The sequence below is a fragment of the Aythya marila genome (assembly GCF_965140915.1).
Source record: "Aythya marila genome assembly, chromosome: 2".
NCBI lineage: Eukaryota > Metazoa > Chordata > Aves > Anseriformes > Anatidae > Aythya > Aythya marila.
In genome coordinates this window covers 50,247,102-50,260,812 of record NC_139043.1, presented here as the reverse complement: position 1 = coordinate 50,260,812, position 13,711 = coordinate 50,247,102, and the positions used below count along the sequence as shown (strand labels likewise).

Sequence of the window (13,711 nt, the reverse complement as noted above, 5' to 3'; positions counted from 1 at the left end):
TGAGATATCTTTTGAAATCTGTGGTGGATGTTTATTTCCTGCTGGGCTTAATTTAGGAATCCAGTGCTAGCATTAAACCAAGGGGAAAAATGTTTGCTCTTTCATCTGTATGCCACATCCCATCCAAAATCACAAACAGCTCCTTTAAATTTCTGGTCTTTGTCCCCTGCTAGATGTGCATAATGCACATGCCTGTCTGACACATGAGAAGTCCAGAGCCTTTAAAAATAAATAAATTGCTAAGCCATACTTATGCTTCTTGTCTTAGACCTAATAATCATCTGCAGCTTGGGAGAAGGACAAGTGTTGAAATCTGTTTTAATGAATATGCAGCTTTTCCTTATTCTGAAGAAGCCTCTTTCTTAACAAGTCCAAACTTCTGATTCTATCAGTAAAATAAAACACAGGCAAAAATGTCTGGGGAGTATATAACTTCCTTATAGCAGGGGATCATTTCCCTTAGTTTAATACTGTCTTTGAATACAGAAGTAAATATCTTCAGACTGTTCATCTTTAAAAGTACAAAATGTAGTAATCCCTGTCTTTAACACCTGTCCATGTAGCTCTTATAACTGGTACTGTATAACATGCAAAAGGACTTATTTTGTGCAAGCTTAAGTGAAACTCTGTGTGAGTTCAGATGTGCAACTGTTTGGATCACATCAAACAACTGGGATCAGAGTTTAAAGAAAGTGTTCTACTTTTTGCTTGGAAAAAGTCCATCTTTGTTTGTAAAGAATGTTATTAAATTCTGAAACAGAACACTGAAAAGCTGGATGTTAGAATCAATGTTGGCCCTGTAATCTCAGTTGGTACCTTGCATATATGCATTATAATACAGATTTTAATTATATGCTTGTATCTTTTTTCTCTGTAGTTTATCTGCCTCAGTTACATACATGTAGGTATTCTTTCTCAACTATCCCTCCTCTCAAACAGAAAACACTCTTTATGTTTGACAAGCTATCTGATGTTTTGTTTTCTCTATACTCAGTATATGAACAAGTTGTGGTTACTGCATACTGTTCTAACCCTGATATGAGGACAGAAAAATTATTTTTTTCCTGCAATTTTCTGTGTTACTTGACCAGTTGAAGAACAGAAGTTCTGTGTAACATAACAGAGGCATTTCAGTTATGATTGCAAGGGGAGCCATGCCAGCATAGTTTTAGAGAGTTTAGTATTGAAATTTAAGTTAATTTTACAAGGTATGCAAAGATTTTTATTGCCTACTGTGAAGAGAGATCTGGGAGAATTATAAGTAAACAAAGTGGTGTGTTCACAACCAACCGATCTTTTGTTGACACGTTGCCAGCTCATTCTCAAAAGCAAGCATGATTTAAAGCTTCCCAAAGAAAGGGCCAGCAGGATTTTATGGAGTGTATTCTTCAATTTGTCTGTGAAAACTAAAGTTCATGTTTATATGAAAGGAAAATTTCAGCCCAAACAATTTAATTTTGATGGAATGTGTATCTGTAACTAAAAATATCTGGCTCACTTGGTAATTGGGGATGATGCTTAGATCACTTCAGTATTGGTTTTGTACAAAGCTGAGAAATTCTGTTGGAACTCTGTTTTTTCTCAATATAGGATGTTAGAATGTTCAAAATATTCTGCATGTAGTGAACAGTGTTGTCCTGGTAGGAGTATGGTGGCTATAACTGTTGTTTATGACAGGATGGGATAGAAATGAAGCTGTGCTATGGAAGCTAGCTTGGATGTTCTAGGTACTGAGCAATTGGTCCTGGTGGAAGGATTTAGGGACATACCTCTGTTCTGACCTGCCTTCTGTAATTCGTCTGCATGTGTCTCATATAATCTCCTTTTTTTTTTTTTTTTTTTTTTTTTTTTTTTATGGTGTCCAGTAACAGAAACAAAGTTGTAATTATTCTACTGCAGTGCAAGGATTTGTTTTTAAAATGACATTGTTTACTTAGTGGTCTTCAAAGCTAGCCTTGTCAATAGGGGTTTTAAGGGTTCTTCACAGCACTTTTCAAAGACCCTAGACTTTGTCTAATATTGAAGATCAAAAGAAAAAAATGAAAAAATATTTCTTTAGAGAATAAATTGAGCTTTCTTGAGCTGCATCTTGCAAAAGCAAGCATCGATATCAACCTTTAGCAAATTGACCAATCTTGAAAGGAGCCTGTGTGACTCAGTCTCAACTGCAAGAATCTGCACCCAAGTGTATTCCCACTTAACACTTTTAATAAAAGTTGTTTTAGACACCGTGTACTTAAAAAAAAAAAAAAAAAAAAAAAAGGAAAGAGAAACATCCCAAATCAAAAACTTAGCCTTCTTTTTTCCCCATACTGGGCATGTGTCTTAAAGACTATGAGAGGTTAAAGTTAAATTGTCCTTATGATGAGTTGTCATTAGTACTACTGTCAATAAGGTAATGCCTGAATATGATCCTAAAGTGGTACACAAGACAACTTAAAAACAAGAAAAGTACCTCAATTTCTTTACAAAACCACAAAATGATCTATCTTAAAACAAAACAAAAAAATAACCAACCAACAAAAACATTTTTTATTATTGTGTTTTGATGTATTTTTCAATCAAAGCAGGTGGTGGTTGTTTGTTTGTTTGTTTCCCCCCCCCCCTTTTTTTTTTCCCTGTGGGAAGGTGAACTAGGAGAGGAATTTGTAAGCTTGAGATAAACCTTTCAAAAATGACAAATTGATTAAAAACTTTAAGGGTGACTATTTTTTTTACAAGGTTTAGTCATTAAAAGCTGCTTCACTGACTTCTAGTGAGGCAAATGTTTCTGAACACAACTTGGTTCTTAAGGAGGGTCTTAAGAGATTAAATGTTTTGGGAATTTTGAAAATGCTATCTTCAGGATTTATGTTCTTTAATGGCTCCAAATTTTAGGCAGTGAGAACAAGGGGATGTAGTCCTAGATGTGTACATTTGTAAATTTAGTTTAGTTGGAGGTTACTAGCCTCCAAGTGAGTGGTTAAGTGTGGGGAAATCAGGCGGCTTGTATTAAACACATAAAAACAGCATAGACATCTTCCCATAAAATGGTATTATCTTCATTTTTTTTCTTTTATCTTGAGAATTATCACAGTATGCAATGTGAATTATGGAATTATCATGCAATATAGCTTCAGTGTCACATGTGTAGTAGAAAATGTGTGTCTCTCAGTGGTTCTAGTAGTTATATTTACTGCAGTATTTTCTACATTTAGAAAGGGAAATGCACAGGCAAACTTAGCTCATGGACATGAAAAATACTAGTTTTTAATGAGTGCTCACTAGAACTTTGTTCATACCTGACATTTTTTTTTTTTTACTGCACATTTTCTTAACCTAAAAAAAGCACACACCATGAATTCTTAGCTTCAGTTTCTCGGATGGTTGTATTTCTGTCCTAGTAAGGTAATTTCTTTTCTTGTGGGCTAACAGTTGTTGTTATGACATATCTTCTCTGTTCCAGGACATTACTGCTCTTTCCTTTGATGTGTCTTATAAAAGTCCAAAGAGAGACAAGAACATACTTGACTCTCATATAACGATATATAAAGCCAAATATGACCAAAATGAAACTGGCAGCTTTTGTGCTTCTGTATTTTAATGTTATATTTACATAACACTTTAGGATATTGTGCTAACATTTCATATATTTCAGTTTCTCCTCATCACTGCTATCCTTAAAATTGTTTCTGTAGCTAGTGAGCCAGTAAATAGGAGAGGATTCAAAGTCTGTAATGTAATCTATATAGCAGGGATCTTTCTGGATTGGGTTTCTACAGAAAGATATTTGGCTTCCAGCCCCTTACTTCCTTAAAAAGTGCAGGTAGTGCTAATGTTCATGTGTTGTCTGTAATGAAATAATTTAAGTTCTATAGTTCATGTGTGCAGTCTGTCCCTAAAAATCCCTTGGATACTTGAAGGCTGGCTAGATGTAGCTGTGTATTAGGTCAGTACCCAGACTGACTGAAATAATTGAAGAGGTCCATACTTAGCTGTTGGTACTTGTGCATGAGGGCAAAATAATGAAAACTGAACATAGATTTCCATGGACTTGTAACAAAAACTTAAATCAAGGTACACTGTGAAAGAGTTTATTTTTTAGCACGGCTAAGGTCCAGATTTCCATTACCATAAGCAGATACTCTGCTGGATGACAGATAAATTTTTATGTGTGCATACTCTATAGGAGATGAGGAAACTTAGGAGTGTCTGTAGGTCAGTTTCGCTCTGGGCCTGAAGTCAGGCTCTTGGAAGATATGTGGAAGAATCTCCACACTGAAGAGGGTGTGGAGGAATTTTGACACCAGGCAACTATTCTTCTGTTTGCCAGGTATTTTACTGGCATGTTAGTGCAAAGTAGTTTAAATTTGGGTGAAAGTGAATTTAGAAGGCTTTTTCTTCAAAGCAGTAATGGGGGGGGGGGGGGGGAAGTAGAGAAAATTATTGTTTTCTAGAAGAATTTGTAGCTGTTATTTCCCCTCCTCCCGCTTCGCAACAAAAGGATAGTGCACCTTAAATGATAGTTAAGGAAGGATATGTAACTTCTGTGATTTGCTTAAAGAGAAAAGAGTGGGAATCAGAAATGATTCTGCTTATCTAGGATGATTAAGTACAATCCTCTTTAACTTGATTCAGCTGATTCCATTCTTTCCTACATTAATGTGCATTGCTACTGGCCTTCTAGTGGTTTCTTTAAAAAATAAAAATAAAAAATCCAACAAAGCATTAAACTATTTATTCATTTATAGCTCATAGTTTTGTACTTATAATAAAAAACAATTATATATATTATATATATAATAAGTGTGTGTGTGTTTTCCTACCTATGTTTTGCCATTTTTGACCTATCTGCAGAAGTAGGGTTTTAAAAGTTAACGTAGAAATAAAAAACGAGTGAATAATCTGGCTGCAACATATTTTTTCAACCAATACAAATTAGTCTTTAGGTTTAGCGTGGTTAAACAGTTTCCTTAAATGTGGATGTGGTTTAGAATGGTTGTTTATAAATATGCAGATACACCAAAACACAATAACTGTCAAGCATTTGCATGTTAGTGAAGTGTTACTGTACTAAACAGTGGATAGCAAGCAGGGACTGTGGAGATAGGGTTTATCCTGAGGATCTCTAGGAAACTGCTATATGATGTAGAAGGTACAGCAACCATTGACTTGCAGGCATGTGTTATGTTATCAACCCTTTTTTGGGGGGGTGGGGAGGGGGGTGCATTCTAGCAGATGTACAGTAAAACTAAGTTCTTGCTGTCTCTAACTCTTTTATTTTTTGCACCCAAATAAATCAATTTTTGAAGATAGAAATGAATACCCATCTTTCTCAGATAGACAGCAGGACTCATAAGGGAATAATTACAACTCTAATTCACCTCTTTTAATGACATCAGCTGAATGATTCTCAGATTCAAAGTCCCAGATGAGTTCCTAAGCTTTTTAACTTTAAGCTTCTGGACAGAAATAGTATGACTTTTAAATTCTGTTTTCACTGGAAGATAAAAGAAGTTACTATGGTATTAATTAACTTTGTGCATTTCTGTTTGTTTAGCTTGCTGAAGGAAATTTGTGTATTTAATAGCATGCTTTTGCTGGGTGAGATAAGGAAGGGAAAGTAGGCTGGTATATTGGGCCTATACGAAGAAATGTCTAGGGCTGACAATATCTTCTCTAGGTTGGTCATCCATGTATTTATTCTCTAGAAGTTTTTTTTTCAGTATGATCTGATAATCCTGACATTAGCTTTCCTAATGGGCTGGATTCCAGATGGATTACTTGGCGTCACTATTTGTTTTATCTTGTTCAGATTGTGATCATGTAATTTAAAAAATAAATTAAATAAATAAAATTACAACTATACAGTTGGGGATGGAGAGGGAACTGCATATTTCTACCTTGTTTTGTTTTTGATAGTGTAATAACATCCAAAGCTTCCCTCTGTGTAACAGAACAGTGCAATAACTGCGGTGCACAATGTGTATGATAAAAACTTGCCCTCTTCAGGTCAGGGCAGGCTGTCTCCTACCTGTTCTTCATTATCAAATACAAAATATATAAAGGTAAATCTAGCAGGTGACTGGAAATGGTTTAGCTCTTCTCTTACTCCTTTGTCTTATTGCTGGTCTTACTCCTTTGATTTGAGGCTGTGAGTTTTGAATGGCCTGTTCTTTAAGCTACTTGATAATGTGCAAGTTCTCCATCATCCTCTAGGTCACTGATAATGACGGTAAAAGGACAGGTCCCAGTACAAACCGCTGTGGTACTCCATGTGTTATCTGTCTCCAGGCAGAGTACAACCCACTGTCTGCTGCCCTCTGATCCCAAACATACCCCCAGTGGTTTACTGGTCAGGATTTCTGCCATTCAAACCGTAAGCTCCCAACCTGGACACAAGCATATTGCAGGGAGACAGTGTTGAAAGCCTTGCTAGAACTTAAGTAACTGACATCTGCTGCTCTGCCTTCGTCCTCAAATCCAGTCATTTCATCACAGAAGGCAAGCATGATTTGTCATGGGTGTGCTCAGTCTCTGCCAGTTTCCATGACTTTTCATAGACAATAGGAAACAACCATGCTATGACAGCAACCACCTCTCTCAGCTTCCATGGGTGCAACCCATCTCCAATGTCTGCAGCTGAATTGTGTGCAGTAGTGCCAAAATGGTGTCTGCTTCTGTTTCACTAAAGTAGAACAGAACTGAACTTCTTGTTTGCATGCAATCAGAAAATGCCCTTGGCTTCCTTTTCTTTCTCCTTGCCATGCTGTAGGAGAAGGGAACCTCTCTGCCAGTACTGATGGTACTGGGTTGCTCAGTACGTCATGTACTGATGGTCTGGGTTGCTCAGAATTTGTCTCAGCTTAGGGAAGAGAACTTGTGCAAAGCAGCTGCCTCATGCTGGGGAGTGAGAGCCCTGATATTTTGCTGAGGAGAAATACTAGAGGAAAGTGTGTCCCCTTTTACTAGTTTTTATTTTGTTTTGTTTAGCTTTTATTTATTATTATTATTATTATTATTATTATTATTATTATTATTATTATTATTATTATTATTATTATTATTATTATTATTATTATTATTATTTAATTTATTGTAACAGTACTGTTTGTTAATCCAAAAAAGGTTGTAGATCTCTGCCTGCTTGTTGAAGGTAGTGTGCCTGTATGCTGTCTGTGGGTCAAGAATCATGCTCCAGGGGGAAAAAGCTATGCTCAGCTACTGGCTGCTGCTGGCCTCTCTGATCCTTTTCTCTGTGGGAACAAGTGTTGGATCAGCAAATGTGATGTATGCGAGAATAACAACACAAAAGTATTGATTTTTCTGGATACCTGAGCTACTTCTGTGGTTGCAAGTTGTTTGCCTTCAGCTGTATGCTTTACGTTGCACCCAAGGCACTCCTGCTCTGCCTTTTTAAGCCTATTGTTTGTAGAGGACTAAGAATTGCTTTAATGCATGGCTTGTTGAGATAGTGCTGCTGTGGAGATTCTGGTCAACCAGGGCTTAGTCCATCATCTCTTTTCCACTAGTGCTAAGTAACCAGAATCGTTGTTTTTAATCTTATAGAAGATGCTATACAACAACATCCAGATTTCTTTTTTGCTGGCCACTTTTTTGGACTAGTTTTGAATTAGATGGTCTTCTTTTAAACCCAGGCATCTTCTGGTTTATATAGCCATAGATATTTTTGTGTATTGTGGTTTAATTACATAACAAATAGAAAGGGATTTAACTTTCAGGAGAAAAGTTGAACGCAAAGTTTGCATCTGAGAAAAGGAATATCATCTTATCCCTACTGAACAGCAATGGGATGAAAATCCCAGTGTGCCTGACAGTGATATATTCTGTGGCCCTTGCTGTCCTATTAAGGAGCCTTTCCAGAGCTCAGTGAGCTTTGGAGAGCTGTATTTATTTGTGTAATCACTATGTCTGCCTTTCATTTTTATTTATTTATTTATTTTTAATTTTTATTTTGTTAATTAGTCTGAATCCTAATGCTGTTAAATACAGCTTTTCAAACTACTAGTGTATGCCAGAGACACCATTGACTTCTTCAGTTTGGCTGGCTTCTAATTGCCCCTTTTGTCCAAACCTCTGTTCAGGTATTGATGTAGTGCGGGAAAGCCTCAACTGTGCTTCCTGTCTGTGTGAATATGCCGCCAGAAAAGCAAGTTTCATGGACAACTGGTCTGTTTCCACAAGCTGGAAGACTTGATTCTGCAGCATGGGTTCCCTCGGTGGCTTAGTACCTTCTTGCATTGCCCTCCAACTTCTGCAACAGTATTTACTGTAGTGTACTACTGAAGTTGGTTTTGCTTGCAGAACCTGCTGCCTGCATTCACTGACGTTCTTGGGTTCTACTGGGTTACCCTTAAGTAACTGTGGTTTCCTGTATAAACTTTTCTAGAAAACTGAGTTCTAACTTATTTCTATATTTACCTGCTTTTATTTCTACATTTACCTGCATTTACCAAATCCTTTTCAGAGCAGCAGTATTGCCCAGAAAATACATTTTCTGTAGTCAAAGTACATTGGCAATGTAAGCAGAGGAAGAATGCCTGGGTTTTAATTTATGTAGCTTGAAAAAAACTCTTTCCTTAACTCTTACCTCTGCTTGTCAGTTATGATCATGTCCCTGTAGCAGACAGAGATAGCTGCAGTTGTCTGCTTTACTTAAGACCTGCCTTGTGTCAAAAACCAAAGCAACCCATTTCCTCCCTCAGTATGCGATACTTCCTAGCACTTCTGAGCAGGGGATAAACTCATTAAAAGCTTCAAATTAATTCTTAGCCAATATTTATACTATAGCTCAATAAAAATTATGTTTACACAATAGCATAAAGCAAAACTTTGATTTTTTATTTTTTTAAACTCTCCAACAAATTTGTACATGCTATGCATACTGCAGGATTTGTGGGAGGAGGTGGATGCCTTGGAGGAGAATCCAGTGTTAGTTGACCGTTTATTATTAACACTGTGCAGAAACCTCAGGGGCAGTTTGGCTTCATTCATTGCTCCAGGAGATAAGGGCTGCGTAAAGCTTTAGAGAACCCATTTCTCAGTTGCACACTTGCCTAAGGGTGGCTTCCTCCACCATATTCTTGCAAGCCATGCTTTGGTTGCATTGAAGCTCGGTCTACTGGTCCTTGATGAAGTGGGCAAACACCACAGGCTGCAAGCACAGTGTGTCACACCTGATCAGGAGAGGCCAACAAGCAAATTTAAGTCAACCCTGATCTGTAAAATACTTACCAAGCTAGGACTAGGCTCCTCAGGAGATGAGTTGCCGCTTTCTTAGCAACCAAAAAGATGAGATACACTGACTCAATTGAATGCATTGATGCCCTAACACCCTTTGCAGACTCTAGACGTATTTAGTACTTAGGGCATGTCTCCATACTATTTTGCTGATCCTGAGCTTCCTGGAAACATTATGTCTGGGACCCATGGGGCATTGAGCCCCGGCTAACCATCTATGTTGACAGGCGGGGTATATTTTATTGGGCTTAACGCCACTTTAATGTGGTCATGTAGTTTCCAGAATAATTTGTAGATATGCACATAATCAGAGGGACTTAAAGTGGCACTCAGTTTCTCTGTCCAATTCAGACTGCACAGCATTTAAAAAGGCCACAAAGTAATATCTCTTCCATTGTGCTCTGTGTCCCAAAGGCCAACAGAGGACACGGAAGTTTTGAAGGGACACAAGAAAAGTAGAGCCAAAGTAAGCACCAGGAAGGAGAGAAGAGAGGAGGAAACAGAAGTAGCAATGGGAATTTGTCAGGTGCAGAGAAAGCCCTCTTTGACATAGCTGATTTCTTATAACACTTAGAATACGTTTAGGTGCAACAGTAAAGAGAGATTTTATGACACTGAGATGAGTTATGATTGTATTTGCAGTATATGTCTATTGGGGAGATTGTATTTCATATTGAGCTATGGCAAACTGAAAAGTAAAATTGTTTTGTAGGAAATATGTTTTTAAATAAAGTTTAATATGTTTTAAAATAAATTTTAATTTTAAACTGAAACATCTTACTGCTTGTTCTCAGCTATGTTCATGTTGAAATAAAAAAACCAAAAAAGGCACCATGCTGCAGGTATACTCCTACATTCGTCTGCTTACTTTTCTACATCTGTCTGCTTACTTCCTTACTTTCTCCTACATTTGTCTGCTTACTTTTCTTATGTACTCCTTATTTGTCTGCTTATTTTCTGAGAACCTATTGAACACGTGCTCTGGTGCTGTTTGAAGGCCCAGTGAGAGACAGGGGCTGATTGAAATCTTTCTGTTATGCCAAAGTGCACCAGAGTGCAGGAATTGAATAGCTGCTATAAAAGTTAAACAGTTAAACCTGTTTAACTTTGTCATTTGTAATTATATATATTATATTATATTATATTATATTATATTATATTATATTATATTATATTATATTTTATATTTTGCATGCCATCTGGAATAAGAATGGTGCCACAGTTTACAAAAACTGGACCTGGGTTTCACATTGAGCAGTAAGTGTGAAATATTATTAAGCGATTATAAGATTGTAAAGGCTTCTCTGACTGAGTGGCTTAAAAACATGTTCTTAGGTTAGAGATGTTTTAATTTAAACACATTGACAGCTTGTCTCCTCGCATTGTGTTTGTCTAAGTTCTATATGTGCCTTTTCTGAAGTTCTTAAAGTTATGTGAGAATCATGCTATGATTGAGCCTAGGACCAGACAGCCATTAGCTATGAAGGTCACCTGCTTCATGGGCAGGAGGTGATAGTGCTGTTCCCTGATGAAGTTTCTGTTGGGAAACCTTCCCTTGTGTGTAAGTGTGATGTGGCAGATGGGACTGACCAAAAGACTTTTTATGTTTCAGATGGAATAAATTTATGTAGCACATGGATCCATTTCACACATCTCTCCAGCTTCAGTGGAGCAGATCCAGCCTTTGACAGAGGTTGAGGCTGGCTGGAGCATTCTCAAAGGACACCATGGGATGGGCACAACCAACTTAGGACTAGATATTCTTTCCCTCTGGATGCTACTTTTCAAAGGAAACAAACAAACAAACAAAGATTTTTGCAATCTGAAGAAGAGAGAGACATGGGGTGGCTGCAGTAACAAAGATCATCTTCACAAACTATGCTCCCCAAGAAACCCTGGGAAATTTCCCAAGTCCTGACAGGGAGTGACCATGCTGCTGCCACTTCATGATCTTTTTGGACTCTTCTTCCTCTGGCCTTGCTAGCCTTTAGTGCATGAATGCAGCCATGCTGAGGTAACTCAGCAAGGCCTGTTGTGTCAAATGTGTGAGGACCATGCCACACAGCCAGGCTGTCATGTGGCTCCGTTCTGTTTGCTTGGCCTGCTCCCAGTCTTGTACAGACTTTTCCCTTAGTAGCAGAATGGTGTCTATAGTAGCGTTGCAGTTGAACAGGGACAGACTGAATGAGGAGACATGGTTATTTTTTGAAAACCTGGAGAAATCTTCCTACTGTTTAAGCCATATTTTTGCTGTCCCCTATGATGGGCTTGCCTGAATCCATGAGTCTGGTAATCTTTGAACTTACAAACTCTTTCTGCTCTCAGAATGAGTGGGATTTTGTCTTTTTTTTTTTTTTTTTTTTTTTTTTAATAGAAAATTCCTATGTAAGGCATTGGGTAAATGTGCTGTGACTCTCACATTGACTCATACCTTTATGAGCAAGAGGGAATGTAACTAAATGGCTCAACATGTGGGTGCTCAAAATGCACTAGCTGGGCATTTGATGGGAAATGTCACAGGAGAGAGACAGTAACCCACAAGCATTTGCCATTTCTGTGTTTTGGCATGGATCTACTGGTGTGCTGACATGCATCTTTTAAGTTAGGCGCATTGCAGCTTAAGCTCTTCCTAGAAAGCTGGTAGTGAAGGCAAGTAGAATTGAAAGACTTATGGGTGTTTGTCAGGTATAAAGCACGATTTGACAAATGGAGCAGATATTTATCACATAGGAACAGCACTTAGGTCATAAACTGTTGCGTAGTTTTTGTAGGAGTGCCTTTCTTTTCTGTTGAAGTAAGTGGAAAGCTTATGTGCTAGTTAATGCGAAGCTGGTGGATATCACTGGAAAATAGCAATAAAGAAGGCTTTCTGGTTGCTTGTTTTGTGCTGAACATGCAGGTCTCCGATACAACTCTACACCTTGTTTGCTGGTATTATCATATACAAGAAATTAAATCTAACTTGCCTTGTGCTGTATATTTTAAAATGCGTTCTCAAAGTAAAACATAGTGGCTTGGATTAATGGTATTTGCTTTCTGAGTGTGTGACAACTCCAGTATGTTTTCATTACAGCTTTGTTGTATTAACAGCCAATGAAATGCTTGCCTAGGTATTATAGCTACTTTTCAGACTTGAGTTAACATTTTCTTCTGAAGACTCAAATATGTGTGCTGGGCTTTTTCTTCTTGACGAGATGCTGAGGAGAAGCTGTGAGCCTGAAATCCAGAATCATTAAAACTTGCTTTTCCAAGAACAGATGCTAATTGCCATGTGACTTCTGGCTACTCCCTTTTCCTTCAGATGAGGATATCTAAAATGCCACACAAGTGTGTGCATGTCTACCTACCAGCCTCCTTCTCTGTCTCTGTTTCATCCATTTAGGTGTAATTCTTAAGTGTCTTATGCTGCATGAGCTCATTCTGCAGCCTTCTACTCCATCAGGGCACTAAATAAGTCTCTCTTGCATGCATCCAGCTACATATTTTCACAAAATCTTTAAGAACTCACTGTCTCTGATACTCATAGTCCTATGTCTACTGTGTCTGAGCTTAGTGAACAGGTTCAAAAATTACTGGGAACACGAGCAGATAGACTACTGTATATGTTACACACAGGTAATGAACTTATTAGGCTTTGCATGTTTAGTAACAATATACCAAGTAGTGCATATAGTCTTTTCTCTGTACACTTGATGAATTTTTACAAGGTTTGAAAATTAATTCCCACTTCAAGAAGTAATTGATTTGTATCCCCCAGTACCACCTCCCACCCCTTCACGTTTTATTTATTTATATATTTATTTTGCTTTTCTCTACATCTTCATAAGTGATAATAAGAGAAAAGCTGACACACTCTTACCTCTGTCATCACCAGTAGGTACTACTCTAAAAGTGCATAATGATTTAAATGATTTTTGTGGCTCAAAGTTGGACACTGAAGGTGATTTGAAAGCATTCACCAGTGAAAAAAGGATAAGTCTTTATTGATAGCTAGTCAAAACTGAAGACTTAGCTGTAATTATTTACAAATCAATTAATGGACCTTTCCTCTAACACCCTATCAGTCAAAGACTGGCTAAGTGCATAGGAGAACATTGATAAGAATACACCATGAAACAAAATCAATTGTCTTTTGTCATTCTGACAGAAGTGAGCTATACACGTGGATTAACCCAGAATGCAATACGAGTATGTCCACAGGCTGGAAGATAACCTAATTTCATAAAATCAAGGTTGTCATAAGAATCTTTCATAATTGATGACAAGATTAGAACTTATCTAGCATCACAGTGGCAAGAATAAAAACTGCTTCTGGTGCAGAAATGCAACTCTTTAAAGTTAGTTTCTTCATCTTGGGAATCTGTCCTTAACATCAGCTAATACAAAGAAACTATATCTGTAGCACGTCCTTTTAATGTCATATGTTTGTTATTGCAGCTGGCAGTTACACTGGTAAACAATATTCATCTCT

At 37.5% G+C, this 13,711-nt stretch overlaps 1 long non-coding RNA gene across 1 annotated transcript in view; it reads left to right on the top strand.

The window, feature by feature from the left end:
* LOC309874369 overlaps window positions 1-13,711 on the top strand; it is a 254,547-nt gene that overhangs the window by 163,742 nt on the left and 77,094 nt on the right. The gene's annotated exons all lie outside the window — the stretch shown is intronic.